The following is a 17,204-nucleotide window of genomic DNA, read 5'->3' on the forward strand; positions in this document are numbered from 1 at the left end:
TAAATTACTGTTAAAAACCTTGTCGACGACATTACGAGATAGGAAATAGCCTTATTTTTTAAAATTGAAGAGTAGTTGAATTTACATTAGGAAATAGTATTTTTATTCCCATTTTACACACTGGATAACTGAGACCTTTGAAGGATTAAATGACCTATCCAAAGTCATCTCTCTAGTAAGTGGGGAAACAAAGAGACATACTCTGCAGTCTGGCCCCAGGGCCCTTGCTTTTCACTCACCACTGATCTACTTTTTTTTTTTTAATTTTTATTTTTTTAACTGTCAGCTTTGCGCAGTGGCAATATCATAGGCAATGAGGTTTATCCGAGGTGCGATTATTGCTAATAGAAAACCTTCTTGCCTGTCAAGCTTACCTCTTTAATTTATTCTAAATTATCATCACTGCTATTTTTCTTAACAGTTACTTCATTCTATGGTACTGAAAAGACTAAAAATGTAAATATGGACATTTGCCCCATCTCCAAAAAGTAAAATCACTGCTGGGAAAATAATACCTACACAGGTGAGGTGCAAAGATGAGATGTTGCATCCAAATATGGGAAGCTAGCAAAACATGGCTGAATTAATCTGGTTTTATCCATTTGAGAAGCTGGGCCCAGATTAGGAGCCATTAGAGGAAGCAGTGTACAAGGTTCAGGATGGAGATGTGACATATTTAAAAGACTGGCAGTTGAATGATTCCGGCTTATGTATAATTTTGGATATAATGCATTTTGTCACCTGCCTGAACCAAGCAGAATTACTTCCTGCTGGTGTTTTTCTTCCATGTTAATGGTTTTGAACAACCAGAATAAACAATTTATTTTTTTATACTGAGGCAAAACTTCACAAAATGCCAATATTCAAATCGACCAGCTTCTCACTTATCAAAATTGAGTAAAAATCTGTGTGTGTATGTGTGCATATAGAAGTAAAAATCACATAATTGAAGTGGTTGGTTGTAAATGAAAAAACCTATTAAATAATTTAAATTAAAATACTAAGAATAAAGAAATAATAAACACATACATTTGCCTGATATGATGAGCTATAATTGGAGGAAAGTTATAGCTTGCTGAAGAGAGGAGTTAGCTAGGAAAGAGAAGAAGCTAGACTCCTAGTCTATGGCAATTTTAATGCTCTTTTCATTGTACTATCTTAAAAACACTGTGGTATTTGTCCTGTGGTATGCTTTAGTGCCTTCAGAAGGACAGGCCCAGGGTTATGTTTGCCAATCAGAAAATAGAATCTTGGCTGGAAGGGATTTATCTCAGAGATCATTTCCTACACGACCCATCTGTAGAGATGATCCATGAAATGTTTGAATCAGTATCTAAGTAGCCATGTTGACAAAGGTTCTTGGCATTTTATGTAGTTGTGGTTCATCTAGAATCAGAGCTGTTCTTATTTTGCATATTAAATCTTGGGAGCTGCACAAGTATCTCAAGCCTAGACATTCTTCTTTTGCCTTTAAGATAAAGTCCAAGGTCTCTTGTCTCAAACTTATCAACTAGCAAATGGTCACTCCCTCTATAGAGAAAACCTCATAACTTTCAACCTCATACAGTGTGGAAGTATCAAAGCTCCTTCCTCATACCATGTTGTCTTCACTTCTCTCTCCTTACGTGCTTCCCCTAACTGGAATATTAATCTTCATCTTTCACTTGGCTAGTTCCTTTGCCAATGCTAAGTCTCAGCTCAGGCACCACCACCTCCAAAAAGCCTGATTGCTTCACATTGAGTTAGGCAGCCCTTCCTTGTGTTCCCATAATGCGCTGTATCTGTGTACTCTAGTACCATATGTTCCACATTGTTTATCTGTTTATGCCTCTTCCCACTAAGATTGTGAGTGGCTTGATGGTAAGGACACATCTTAGCCATCTTTGCATTCCTGGGACCTGCTACAGGACATATTGTTAAATTCTCAATAATACTTATGGATTTTATGAAAGAATAAAAAATACCCCCGAGTGTTCCTGCTACAATGTATGGGGTCATTCTATCCAGGATTGGAATGGAGTGGGTTTGGGGACTGCCTGTATCTTGGTAGACACAATTCTGGTCAGAAGCCCTATGTGTTTTTCCTTGCACATCATAGGCTGGGGTTGGCTGTCAATGCATTTTGGTCAATGGCATCTTTTGGTAGCTAAGGGATTTTATTTGATTAGTTGTCCTTAGCAACAATAATATTAAATGCTTCTACTTACATTGTTAGTTGATATTTGATATTATGTTGTCTTTTATTTTTGTTATTTATTTTCCCCAGTTATTTAAAAATAGTTCAGTATCTGTACGGTGTGTTATTTTGCAGCTCTTGTGTTCAGCATACTGGAAGGTTTAATGCCAGCAAAGCTTAGATGTTGTAAATTTTTTTACTAGTTTCTAGACTCAAATTTACAGGTTTTCTGTATTATGTAGTTTGCCACCAGAGATCTAAGTCAAAGCAGAACACCAAATATTTATTGAATCTATTATGTGCAAAGCCCCATGACAGGTGCAAAAACATGTAAGTGATGGACTAGCAGGAGATACAAGGCAGAAGTGTTTGGAAAGTTAAGAGCAAAATAAGGATTAAATAAGAAAACAAGAACAACCACAATGCTGGATAAATATTTAGCTAGACAAGTGCTGTAAAATTAGAGGCGGGCAAGGACCCTCGGGCGCGGGAGACCTGCGAAGGTTTTGGAGTTGAGAGGTCATTTCAGCAGGGACCTTGAGAAATGAGAATGCTGCCTTTAGGCAAAAAGAGGAGAGGGCTTTGCAGATGGTGGGGAAAGGGGTTGAAAGCTGGCAGTGACTAGGTTTGGTGGGGGCAGAATTTTCATGGGGGGTTAAGACCAAAAAGGGAGAGCCTTGAGAGAAGTTAAAGGCTGATAAAAGTAGTTTACTGGGTGGCGCTTTTCCTACTTGAATGGAGCTGTGTGTTCTCCTGAGGATCTATTAAAATGTAGATTCAGATTCAGTTGATCTGGGGTGGGGCCATAGATTCTGCATTTCTACCATGCTACTGCTCTGTGGACCTCACCTTGGATAGCACTGGATTGGAGGGCTAAGTGAAAAGCTGTGAAGGTTTAATTGGAAAAATGGTTAATGACATTCTTCTTATAGATTATATAACCTGACTATTTCAGGGTTTTACATAGCACTTTGGAGGCGTGAAAAAGGTATGGTTTCCAAAGGTGTATGATATTCAACCAGGGAGTCACAGAGGCAAAGTTTACATTCATCAGGTAATGCAGTTTTTTTTAAATGGAGGTACTGGGAACTGAACCCAGGACCTAGAGCATGGTAAGCATGGGCTCTGCCGCTGAGCTATGCCCAGTCCCTCTTGGTAATGCAGTTTTATGAGCTGTCCTGGAAGAGAAAAAATTGGATTGGTTTTTATAAAATATCATTATAAAATGTGTATTTTACTGAATGTAAGACAAATTAAAAAATTTGGAGGAATTACTTGTTTAAATTAAACTGGGATAACTTCTTCAGTATCGCCTGTCCAAGCAGTCTAATTGAGCAAGAAATGATTTTTTGCATGTGGAAGTGGGCTTGGTGGTCTGCATTTCTTGGGTTAGATCCTTGATTCATAACCCTGACTCACCTTTGAACCACCTGTGGAGCTTAAAAAATACTGCTCTGTCCCAGACCAATGAAATCAGAATCTCTGGGGCTAATGCCTGGGGGTTGGTCATTTTTAAAGTCTTCCAGGAGATTCAAATGTGCATCCAGGATTGAGATCCACTGGGTTAACTGATCAGATTGTCTAATGCTGAACTAAAACACTGGAACTGGGGGTTTTGACCAACATACCGTCGGCTTGGCAAGACTGAGACCAGAGTTGGTACTGAGAGTCAGTCTATGATCCAAGAGGCAGAATCCCTGGGATCCACCTCCAAAGGGTTCTTGGAGTTCACAGGGGAAGCTGTGAGCAGACAAGGGTAGTGTCAGAGGTGTCTAGGGACTGGGAGCCCTGGTAGCTAGGGAAGCTCACAAGGTAACCAGGGACATGGATGTGGGAGCAGTTGCTAAGGAGAAAGGCAAAAGCATCCTGCCAGATGGTGCCTACCATCTTCACCGTGTGGAACTGTTTTCAACGGGTGAGCTTTGTTCTTGCAACACACAGTCTTCAAACTGCCATCCTGGGTAGGTGGTTCAGAGTACAGAGCCCTTTGATGTGCACGGGCAACATGAAAATGGGGTCTGTGGACAGATAACAAAGAGAAACTTCCAAGGGATTCTACAAAGTGTAAGAGGGTACAAAATAGAGAGAAGGAGGCATCTGATATAGACCCCACATACTTTCTCATCCTCTTTAGAGGCACTGTGGTGAAGTCGCACACTCAGTGCCTGAGGCCGTGCCGGTACGTGGTCATTCATAAAACATAGATCCTGGTGACCAGATTCTTTCTGTGTATTTATATCAAATATGAGCTGATGGGAAGCTGTTTCTTAGGTTTTAATGAGCTTCCTATGGAATATGCCAAGCTGAGTGATTTTGGTACTGAAACAAGTCTTTCAAAACAAGATGCAACTAGATGGCTTAGTTTACTTCTTTACTTTTGATGTAAAAATCTTGTTTTGTATCATAAATAAATTGTTCTTATTTTTCAAGGATTTATGGTGGCAAACCTTTAACAATATTCATATCTACCGGCAGCCAAACCTTGAAGTGAACTCAGGGACCTGCCTGAGTTTCAGGCTGCATCTCCACGTGCGGTCAGGATGCCGACTCAGGCTTTACTGAAGCAAGAGGGAGACAGTTGCTATGGAGCAGATTTGACATCTTGGCTCCCCTCTGGGGTCCCGAGTATAACAAACACACAGGCAGAAAGATAAAGAAAAGAGCTTTCAGGCTGTGAAGGAATTAGGCGAACGTAAATTATGATCTGCTCTCAACTTGAGGCTGAAAGAGGCACAGGGGAGACTATTCTTATTCTTGGCAAAAGGCTCTGGATTGTAAACTGTGTTTTTCGCAGGAGATTCATCTGAGCCCTCCCAATGTGAGACCCTATCTCTGACATCTTTTAGGGCAGGAGAGGAAATCCAAGACGATGGTTTGGTGGAGGCATTATGCAGCTGTCCCCTCCTTTCCTTGCCTCAGACCTTGGATACAGGATCCCAGGCCCAGGCTTGCGGGGAGTCGGGTGGGGGAGTGGGGGGCTGAGGGTGGGCTGGGAAAGGAACAGTCAGGCTTCAGTAGGGAAGGCCAGTTTTGATAAAAAACATTTTAAAGGTGGGAAGAAAAATGGGTGAGGCTTTGTCAAGCCATCAGCCTCTAACTTTGCAGTTCAACTTAAGGCCAACTATATGCTCAGTAGTTCCTTGGTTATGAGATCTTGGCAAAGAAAAAAAAAATTTCTTTTTTCAGTAAAATCTCCCACAACTGGGAAGAACACAGCCATTGAAAACTGTTATTCAGCAAAATATTTCAAAGTTAGGATTGTTTGCTTTTTTTGGAGACTAGTGCTTCCACCGTGCAGGCCCAGACAAAGCCGCCTGCAGAGGACATCTGTTGTCTCAACTCTCCCTCCCACTCTTATCCGGGCACCCTGAGTCTTCTTAGTAGAATAAGTTACCTGGAAAAAGGTATGAATGACTGATACGAATTTAAAATGTTCTCTCTCCAGGGATCACTTTTTTTGCATATATAAATATGTAAAAATAATATATATATATATATATATATTATATATATATATATATATATATATATATATATATATTCCTTTTCATATTCCTTTTCATTACAAGTTACAACAAGCCATTGAATGTAGTTCCTTGTGCTGTACAGTAGGACTTTGTTGTTCATCTATTCTGTACATAGTGGTTTGTATCTGCCAACAGAGATCACTTCTAACAGGAATCCAAACCTTAGGCCACAGGTTAATCCCAAATCTGACTAAGAGGGGGTCTTGCTATGTTAGCTCCCCATTCCTGAAAACTCCTTGAAGGACAGGTAGGAAGCAGTGAGACCAGTTCACACTGTTCGTTTAAATGCTGGAGTCTTTGCAGATTCTCTGTCACCCTCCTTTTCTTTTTCGTACTGCTGGTGATCTCCCTTTCTCCTCCCTTCCCACCTCCAGTCCTCTGAGAGACTGGGATCTTTCCTGGAGCAAGTCCATCAACTCCTCTCTACTTAAGTGAGGTCATGCAGTCCTGGGGCCCCTTGAGGAAGGAGTCTATTTGGGGCTTCCAGGCATTTGTAAACACCTGAAAGGCAAATATGTTCCGTTCTTTTTCAAAGAAGAGAATTGATTAGATTCATTTGAGTCTCAAAAGGCTGAGCAACACTCCCATACCGCCCTCTGCCTCCCACCAGCATCCCAGGTGCTCCAGGATGGCATTTCAGGTAGCAGATAGCAGGTGGAGGACACTGTCTGAAGTCTCTGGGGTCTTCTTGAGCCAGAGCTCAAATGGATCAGGGGTCAGGTCCTACCAGTTCCTATCTACACCCAGTCCTCCATGAATGTCCTTCCCCTGCTGTTTTCTGTTGAGTGTAGGTAGCGTTAGCTTGGTGAGCCTCTTTTTTTTAATTAAAAAATTTTGAATTGAAGTATAGTCAGTTTACAACGTTGTGTTAATTTCTGGTGTACAGCATAGTGATTCAGTTACACACACACACACACACACACACACACACACACACACACACACATACATATGTATTCCTTTTCATATTCTTTTTCATTGTAGGTGATTACAAGGTATTGAATATACTTCTCTGAGCTATACAGTAGGACCTTGTTGTTAACGTGGTGAGCCTCTTAACTGAGCCTCAGAGCAGCCCTGGGAGTTCCAAGACTGAAGTCTGAATTATTCAGCACTCTTTCAGTTGCAAGTTACTTTAAACAGAAGAGAATATTTATTGGCTCACACAAGTGGGATATTTTGGGGGAGGAAGTGGATTTTAGGGATGATTCAGCTAATGTTATCAGAAATGGCTTCCCCTCTCGTAGATAAAGACTGCAGGCTTTCATTCTGCTAGTTTAGTAGCCACTGTGTAAAGCCTTTACCCCCTTCCTCCCCTCTTTCCTGCCTTCTTTCCCTCCTTCCTCCTTTCTTATCTGACAGCTCAGCATATGTCCTAGAGAACTCTCTCATCAACACTGTGATGTCCACGGACTCTTTGCCGTGGTCAGGCGAGTGAAATATTCCGACTGGTCAAGCCTGGGGGACGTGCCCACTTCCAAGTTGGAGGGAGGTGATCCACTTTTCTTGAAACATATGGGCTGAGAAGGGAAAGAGGTGGTTTCATAAAGGGGAGCCAGTGCTGTTACCGAAAGGAAAGGGAAGGGATGCTGGGTAGGCCAAAACAATGATGTCCTTCTAATTCAGGTACCCTCACCATCTGAGAGATGGATGGGATGTTAGAACATCTTATAGTTGAAAGGTTTATGATTCCCTGAGATTGCATGAAAAAAGAGTCTGGCACATGTATAATACACGCAGAGTGACAGGGCTCCGTGGCTTTTGCCAGCTTCTCAGCTAAGAACCACTGAGCTGAGAACCTTTCATTTTTCAGATAAGGAAGCAGGGACTAAAACCCTAGGTGACTCGGCCAGGGAGACATTTTGTCCAGCATAATCCACATCCGCAGAGTTTTCCAGCAGGACACTAGTCTCCGGCTGCTCTGTTAAAAACAGGCGTCTTGAGTCAAACACATTGGGAAACACTGTGCACAGCATCCACCCCAGGAGACTCACAATGCACTTAGGCATATTAGAAGCTCTGGGAAATCTTATTCTATAGAAGTATGTTGAACCATATTTAACCTAGAAACCTATTTGAGTACTTTTTCTCTTCATGAGCCACCACTAACAGGCTTCAGGAACTGTGTTGCATGCAGCACCTTGCCTCTCCTTTAGGCTGGATGCTGTCCCTCAGGTCCTTGTTGGGGCCACAGCAGGGCTTTGAGACAAATGCTTCTGGCTCTACCCTGGAGGGAAATGCTGACCACAGTTCAGTGCCAGGTGCTCAGCGGGCCTTGGTGAGTGCCGTGTGCCTGGGACCCGGGCAGTGTCCACACAGGCTGTTCTGTACACTATTGGATGGTAGGGGAAGCTGGTCTGCTCTCTTTGCCTTTCAGTCCACCACCTTCTTCCTCCCAGACCATCCTGATCACATCATCCCATGGGGCCTTCCTGTTCTGGTTTTCTAGACCTTTGTTCTCTTCCATTACTTGTATGTTTTATCAGTTATTAATAATAATAATAATAGTCACTATTTACTGGGAGCTTACTATGTGCCAGAAACTGTTCTAAGCATTTTAGATGTATTAATCATTAACTCTTCACAATGACGTGATGTGCTCTCTCTTCACCTTATACAGGCAGGTTTGTATTACATTTTACACCCAGGAACTTGCACAGCTCTGAGGATATAGCAGGAAACACTATTCCCTTGGGCCAGTTGGCATAGGTGCCCATCAGGGAACACAGTATCCCAGGGCTCGTGAAGATGTTAATGGGCACTAAAGACACAGTGTATTCCTCTCAGGAAGTGCCCTGCTTTCATTAAATGTCTTGGGAAGATAGGGTGTCTTTAACTTAAGAAAGATCCTAATGATGAGAGTTTTAGACCTTGAGGGGAGTGATGGGGAGATGATTTTTCATGAGGGAATCTTTTATTTCCTCTTAAAGCAGACCATACATATGGCTGCCTAAGTGGGACTGCTTCTTACAGGCCATCCATCCCTTCCCTTTTTCATTCGGGATTTCCAGAGTGGGAGAAACAAGGGTGCTTAGAGTGGGGACAGAGAGAGAAAAGGCAATGCTTACATTTTTGCCAAGATTTTAGGCTTATAACAAAACTTAAGGACCCCTCTCATTTACCTGTTTTTTCTTGGCTTGGACCAGTTCCAATGTACATTGATGTGTCTGTGTCTCTGTTCACACGCATGTGCACGGTCTATGTTTCTTCCCTTGTGGTCTTCTTGTTCCACAAAGGAGCCCAGTGCCCTAATTATGACCTGTATCCCTGCAAGGAGTTAGTGGCAAAACCTATTACCCTTCCCTGAAGTTCTTACATTTCAAATAAGGACTTGGGCTTCAACACAGGAATGTGAAGGGTTTCCCTTCAGATGAACTAAAATGTCCTTCTTAGCATCTGGGCCATTTTTTATAGACTGCCCCTGTTTGGCAGAGTATAGAGATTTTAATGCAGCTGATAACATAGTTACAGTTCTTTGGATAAGGGATCCGATTAAGAAAGAGGAAAGGGAAAAGTATCTGGTAAGTTCAGGGCTGGTGATAAGAGTCAGGGACCAGTGCGGGTAGAGACCAGGAGAGGCAGAGGGGGAGCAATGCTGAGGGATTATGCTGCCACAGGTCAAGTCTGGGGCTACCAGAAGCTGGAGAGGGCAAGGAAGGGTCCTTGCTCTGTAGGTTTCAAGGGAAGTGTGGTCAAGCTCTCACCTTGGTTTTGAACTTCTCACCAGTAGAACTGGAGACTATAAGCTTCTGTTGTTCTAAGCCACCAGTCTGTGGTTCTTTGTTACGCTGCTAGGAAACTAACATCAGGGGAGTAGGTGATTACGTTTGCTAAGACTTCCTTCGCGCCACTGTGAGGAGGGCACAGTAGTCGGTGCTTCTCTTTATCTTCGAGGCAACCTTGGGAGATGGGCATGTTACGATCCTGAGGTTAAGTAATTGCTCGAGGGCATATAATTAGCACTCAGTGGAGCCTGGGGATTCAAACCACAGCCAGCTCCTCTCACCCCACAGCAGCTCTCAACTCCCTGGGCAGTGATAATGGAATTGGTGGTTAACCTGGGAAGTTTTCAATTTGGGGCCACCCTGGGAATTTGGTCTGAGACTTTTCTTCTTAGTCATCACGATGCTCACGAGTCTCATGTGTGTTCATTTGAAATTGTCATCCTCTACTGTGTTAAAATGAGTTTGAAAATCTCTGTTCTGCTTCATTATAATTTTCCACATCTATCTCTGTCCATCTCTCTGAGTTTAGTATCTCCAGAATCAGTTCCTAGCCTGGGGCAGGCCACATGAATTTCAGGAAATGTCTAGGAAAAGAAAATTTTGATTTGAGAAGCGCAATGATGAGCTATGATTATCATGGGTCTCTTTAATAGCTTTGTTACTCTTTGTGCTAACATTGAAACTTCTAGAGGTCTTATTTCAGTTGTGGGAAAGCCTATGCTGGCATCATCCATCTCCTTATCTTCATCAGAAATAACTGGTCTACAGCATGGACCACTGATAGGCATGACCACTGACATATTTCAAATAAATAATAACCTTTAAATTCCACAAATAGTTTAAAGTACACTAAAGAAGGCATATACAAAATAAAGCAGTGAAATCTGAATTTAAAAATAATAGAACCAAGGGATAAATGAGTAGATGTCAGGGTAGGAAGAAAACATAACATGCTCATATGCTAAGTCTGTCGGTTTGGAGCTGATCGGGAGAGAGAAACCACACAGTCATCTGAACATGGACAGTTTAATATAAAGAATTATTGGCTGTAACAGGAAATTGAAGCACCAGGGGGCTTCCTGGGAAGAAGTAAAGAGAACTCTATAGAATATGGGAATGCAGATCTGTGGTGCCCACACTGTTCCAAGGGCCAAGGTAGTTGGGAGGGGGACTCCCTCAGGGCTGAGACCCAGACCTGGCTGGAGACGGTGCAGCTGTGGCTGACGGGATAGCAGAGAAGTCACTGTGATGCTGTGCTGTTAGAATTATCTAGAAATTCACTCTTAGGAACTTGCTGGCAATCTGCCCTCTAGGATGTTGGAGTATGCTGTTCACAGGGAGGCGAACACACAGGGAGGTGTCTCACCGGGGAAACTCTGTTATAATTCTGCCCACAGCCGTGCTGAGGAAGCTGCTGGCTGCTCCGCCGTGTTGACCACTGTGCCTTGCAGGAGTCTGGCCCTGGAGAGCTGCTTCTGCTGCAGGTGCTGAGTGCTGGGAAGCCGCTTGTGCTGTCAGAGGGCCCTAGAGAAGCTGTGCGCCCTGCAGGAGCCTGAAGAGCAAGCACCAGACCAGGAAACAAAATCCTTTCATCCTGAAATGTCTCTCCAGAGCCCACTGCTGGTAAAGGTTAACATAGTGCCAGCTGACAAAGGAAACACACTTAAATGGCCCACATCCCTTTTCACAGAGCAGACAAAAAGGATGCATTTGGAGTTGAGAGGCAATACAACTGGCCTACTGAGTCAGAAAATTCTAAATGACTTCAATCCTAGTTGTGTCTAATATAGATCCAAATATAATTGGCCTGAAATTGGTGTTGAGTTTCCTGGTGGCCAAGGTAAAATGAGAAACATGATCAGTTTTCATTGTTTATAAGACAAATAATTTTGATTCCTCAGGAAAGGCAAAAAATTGTATAGAACAAAATTTAGAGACATTTTCTCATGCAGTGCCTGCTTCCAGAAGGCACTGGAGGATGAGGGCACAACATTCCCATAGTAAGATCCATCCACAGTGGGTTTTCTGTAACTTTATGGTTTTTCTCAATGAAAGCTGAAAGCAGAACATCTTTACTGAGATCCTACTATTTAGCAGACACTGATATTTAGAAGTTTACCATCCTATGTAGGAAACATTGAGGTAGGAAGAATAAAGTCAGCTGCATTGCTGATGAGAGAAGAAAATCAACCACCTAGCGGGAGACTGCCAACAGCACCCTCCTTGGATGAAAAGAGTGTAATAGAGTGAAAGTGATGACAGCAGAAGGGGTTTTTTGACTTGGGCCACTAGAAAATGTTAACCTTACCATTAACTCTTGTTATAAGTATTTGAGTGCGTATTTGATTTCTAGGAAGTAGGTACCCATCCTACATTTAGTATTTTCTCGAAAACTGAGTTTTTTGGAGTTTATTCTTCAACACACCTTAGATAGTACGATTAGCACACCACTAAGTTGAAGAGAGGAGGGAGAGTCTGGTTTCTTCACAGAAGCTTTTGAACGTATGAGGCGTTTCTACCTGAATCTCTGTGCCACAAAGAGGCAGATGTTTTTTCTTTCACTTGCTTTATCTGACTTGACTCTTTAGGGAGGGTGAGGGGAAATACAGTGCATGCTCTCTAAAGTCCCTTCAAATAAAGTTAGAGATGGAGAAATATTGATAAAACTTTCTTCTGTTCTCCCTGTTAAAAGAAAATACTTCATGAAAATTTACTTTAAAATCCTTAGGATATAGTCTTCCTATAGAGACATGATTAAGTTTGCAATATGAGAAAGGGTATCTTGGTCACTAGCCAGTGGCTAAAAGCACTGCCTCTGGGGCCAGCTTGCCTGGTGCAATCCTGGGTCTGTCCTTCACACGTTGTATGCCGCCAGTTGAGTTGCACAGGCTCCCTGTCTGTAACAGGAATAATGACATTTACTTGATGGAGTTGCCATAAGGATTTGTGAGCTCTCAGAATGTACTTAACACATAGTCAGCACTTGTCAGATAAATATTGGGCCAATGTTCCCTAAGTAATGAGAGATGTTCAGGTGTTATCTCTGTTTCTGCCAGCATGCTTGCTGGGGGAGAATCAACTGCTGACTTCTTCTTCCCTGGATCCCCTAAGAAAGATGTCCTACTTAAGAAAATGCACAAGTGTCAGCATGTGGAGTAGGGCCATGCTAAGAAGCAAGGGCATCCATAGTCCCTTTGACAGGTAAAAACTCTGTGTAGTAAAGTAAATTTGGTCACAGATCTTTATGGACTGCCTATAATGAACGAAGCCTTATGTGGTGTGTGATGGGCATTCCAAGAAATCTAACCAAGAGCTCCTCCATCAAGGGCTTTAGTGGCAACTGGGGAGATAAGACATATTTATGCATAAATAAATGAATAAATAAATAAGAGTTTAGGACAATGATGGAAGTGACGTCACATGGTACATGGCCTACTGGTAAATGGGTTATGAGATAATAGTTACCACCGGAGTTTGAAGAAGAGAAAAGTCCTTCCTCTCAGGGCGTTATGGAAGGTGCTGGGTGTGGGATCAGACCTGTGCGTGGAAGGATGGAGGATTTGGGTAGGCTGAGTGACTGGTGGATGGTCGTGTGGGGATGTGACGTGAATAACGAGGTGAAAGCCTGTGATAGGTCTCAGGACAGGAGGCAGGAGCTCACACTATGGCTGCGGCTGGGGAGAGGATTTTGGAAGGGAAATGGAGAAATGCTGGAAAGGCAGACTGAGGCCCTGCTGTGGAAGAGTTTGAATGATGGTCTAAGGACTTTGCTTTTTTTAAAATAGTGTTTTTCAGCACCACTACACATAAATACAGACAAAGTCAAAAGAGCAGTAGGTGCTATATTAGGCGTGTCCACTGGGAAGTGAGCCACAAAGGAGGGGATGTTAGATTGGAACTGGAGTGGGTGGGCTGGGATACAGGAGTGCCAGCCAGGATCCTACTTGTTGCAGGCGACTTAGGGAGGGGTTGGGTGCGAGTAGGGGCTGGAGGGGAGTCGAGGGGGAGGTACTAAGGGAGGTACCTGTATGAAAAAAAGTCATCACTGAAAGAGCTTCTGCTTATGTGGCATTTATTATGCACCAGACACCGTTCTAAGCACTCTCCATGTAACACAATGCATCCACATGGCGGGAGGTGAATGAGGCACAGAGAGTGATGGGGCAACTGGCTAAGGTCATGGTGCTAGTAAGTGTAGAGTCAGAATTTGGATTTAAGCTGGCTGCAGACTGCGCCCTCCCCCTACCCTTCTCCCCTGCGGCTCTAAGGCCACGTGACAGGCCTGCTCACTATTTGCATGTGGATGTCAGAGAGAAGGAACTCTCTGAGTTCATCATCTTAGAAACTGGCGCGCTCATATTTCCAGCTGACCTCGAGGGCAGAGACAGTGGTATCATTACTAATGCTTACTCTAATATAAAAGACAACATTCAATATTTATTATAAGCCAAGGCCATTTATTTAAGCAGATGCAATGAATGACATGAGTGTTATTTATGTGTTGCGATGCCATATACAGAAAATGATGAGTATTTCTGAATTTAACTGTCATGCATCTTTCAGTGCCCCCATCCCATACAGCTCATAACTCACACATTTTCTTTCTGAATTGCAATAAAATCTATTCACCATAGTGTGTCATCTTTACAATTAAACTCCACAATTAAAGCGGAATGAGGATATATGAGTCAAAGTACATTTTATTTCCTTTCCAGTTCTCATCAATATGAGCTATGGAATAAAATAACAAAACTGGTAAGAGATGATTGAAATATGAATCTGTGGGTTAATTTCTGTGTCCTGTTTCTAGGCTAAGCCAGAAAGTGTTCATATTAAAGAAGATTTCATTTCCAAAAAATGTACCTATTCTTAAAAGATCTCAAGCCATTAAAATACAATTGCTTATGGGTGTAAACTTATTTTAAAAGTAAAAGACTTCCAATTTATAAATTTCCTTTGCTATTCCTTCAAAGCGTTATTTATTCTCCCTGAAAGCAAACCATGAATGCAATAAGAAACAAATGTCCTAAATGCAAGATGGAATCAGGGCAATGGCTCCGTCTGGATTGTGTGATATGTTGACTCAGTGCATAATGTAAGCTATTTGTCTTCTTTATTTACAATCACTTAAGTCTAATTGCTTTGGAAGCTAAGGTAATTTTTGACTGATGTAGAAAACCTGAGGGAAGAGCTTTGGCGCATTAAAAAAGATATTTAAAAGATATTCCCAGCCTGGGTCTCAGTGCCTTCTGGAGGAAGTCTCATCCTGGCATGACAGTGTCCCCAAATTTTAAATCTCTCTTATTTCTGTCCTTGTTTTACACTCAGGCCACAGCTATGGCCGTTGCTGTTTGTGAGTGAGGCTCTGTGCTATGGCACTGCCTCTGCTCCGTGGGCTTGACCATGGTGATGCAGAGCCTTCTTGGAGAAGACCCCGACATGCTGCTGGCTCACCAGGGGGACTGGCTCTCTGCTCCGGCTTCCCCTCTTTGAGTCATGCTCAGCATGTTATCAGGGAAACCAGTCCACCCACCAATGGATGTGAATGTTTTGTTGCTTTCTTTCCCCAGCCTGTCAGTTTGGCTCTGAGCTTGGTGACTCAGAGATGTTTGGTTCCCTGTTGTGGGAGCAGGTGATGCTTCTGTGTGCTAACAGTCGCTCTTCCTGGAGCAGTTGCCTCCTGCAGCCTCTGAGCCTCTCCTGCCCCTTAGTCAGTGCCCTGGGAGAGAGGAGATACTAACCGTTATCTGGTACCGCCAGAGAAAACCAGCTCACAGAGACTGCTTCCTGTGTCCACCAAGTCCCCTACTGCAGCTTGGTGGGAGATCTCTGGAGAGACTTTTGGTGAAGTGCTCTGGATGCTTTCTCAGAACAGAGCCTCCCGGGCTTTTATCCCATCATCAATAATGAGCACCAACATCACCGTTTCCATTTAGAGATCAAACATTTATTAAACACCCAATTCTAGGTGATTTTCTAGTTGATACTGAATCAAAAATTAAGCAGTCTAGATTCCTTCTGTCTAGGATTATAACCTAAGGTAAACACACTGGGAGAGCCCAAATTGAGAGTTATTACTGAAAAATGAAAGCAGCCTGCTAGCAGCCAGCTTGGGAAGCACACTTAAAAAGTGGATCCCTGACTGGCATCTTGGAAGAACTTTAAGATAGCTCAGAGAAAGGGAGGTAGTTTGCCTTTCTCTGGTTAGTATTCAGGGGCACAGTGAGAAAAAAGTTCGCCTTCGCTGAGTCTTGAGGGTCCAGAAGAGTGTGGGGGCCTCAGGTTTCCATGTGCTCAGCTTCAAGGAGAGTAGGATTGAGTTGGTTAAGTGAGCTTTGACCAGCTATACCTGTGATGCGTGGAGGGAGCAGCACCATGGAAAGAACTCAGATTCCAGGCTCAGGGACTGGTTTTGAACCACAGCCCGGTTACCTGCCAGCTGTACGACCTGGGGCAAATCACGAAACCAGAAATTCTCAACCTCATTTCATTCATCAGTAAAATGGGAATAAGAATATGTACCTTGCCTGATGTATTTGAAGTCCGTGGCATGGACCTCAAAGAGTGACTACTGTTACCTTGGTACCTAAGAAGGGACAAGTAGCAACATCTGGAGGCCCAGCATGAAAATTCCCAGAGGCTTGGACTTCACCATGAATATGTGTTTCGTAAAGCTGGCGTGGCCCCCAGCTTACAATCTAGGTGTTGTTCTACACGTAGGTCTATAACCTAAAGAAGATGAAACCGTGTTTTTTTTTATTTTTAGACTCTGAAAGCCCTGTTTTAAAATAAGCGAATGGGGCAGTTTCTGCCCCAGGCAGGGAAATTCACCTCCTTTCACATTTGCCTTTGAGCAGAGCCTGTGGAGGTGGTAGGGCAGGGACCTTGCAGCTGCAGGCCCTCCACCCTCCATCTCTGCATTTTGTCTGTCAACGCGGAACCACAGCTTCCCTTTTCTCAGTTTCCACATGTTTCCACAGTAGCCTGCCTACAAGAAAGAGGCCCTGGGATGCAGGCAGCTCTTTCTCTGTACCTGGGGGCTGAGCTGAGTTCTGTTGCTGCTCCCCTGACCCAGAGCTGGCAAGATGGGATGAGGATGGGTCTTTGGGGTCGCCAACCAGGTGCCCCATGAGGACTGTGGACAGAACAGGTGAAAGCTGCACAATTTCTGATTCAAAAAATCTCACTCTCAAAATTTCCACTGTAGGATCCTCTGTTTCCTATCTCTCCCTGTACCTTACACAAGGAGATCTCAAGGAGGAGGAGATGGAGAGTCATCTGAGACCTGAATTCTAGCCCTGGCTCTGCCTTTGTGTAATAGTGGATTCTCACCACCGCTCCAAGTTATTTTTTCCATCAGTAAATGATGAAGGTGGACAGAGGTTCCTCTCTGTTGAGATGCCTGGACCTTGAACCCTAAGGGCATTGAGAACCTCCTGCAAAATCCCCACGGTGACCCCCATTCCTGGTGCACAGGAGCAGGGCTCTGCTTGTGTCTCTGCTCCCCTGACCACCCAGAGCCTGGCTGTTTGCCAGCCGCCTTCTGTGTGAAACAGAGGGTGCTGAGCTCTGGCGCTTGGGCAGGAAGTGAAAGGAGTCAGAGCCAGTTGCAAACCCTCGGTCACCCTGGGAGGGTGGGGAGGATGGGGCAGTGGAAAGTCTGTGCTCATTTCTATTTGCCTGATGGAAAGTGGGACCCGGTTGCTGGGAGCCAGAAACCATCCCACAAACACGATTTACAGGGCAGGAGTCAGGGGGCTCCAGTCCCTGAAAATT

At 43.6% G+C, this 17,204-nt stretch overlaps 1 pseudogene; it reads left to right on the forward strand.

Annotated features, from left to right (window-relative positions):
• Positions 1–284: 284 nt before the first annotated feature.
• Positions 285–442, forward strand: LOC116668754 (annotated as a pseudogene).
• The last annotated feature ends 16,762 nt before the right edge of the window (positions 443–17,204 follow it).

Source organism: Camelus ferus, chromosome 14 (genome assembly GCF_009834535.1).
Source record: "Camelus ferus isolate YT-003-E chromosome 14, BCGSAC_Cfer_1.0, whole genome shotgun sequence".
In the NCBI taxonomy this organism is placed as follows: domain Eukaryota; kingdom Metazoa; phylum Chordata; class Mammalia; order Artiodactyla; family Camelidae; genus Camelus; species Camelus ferus.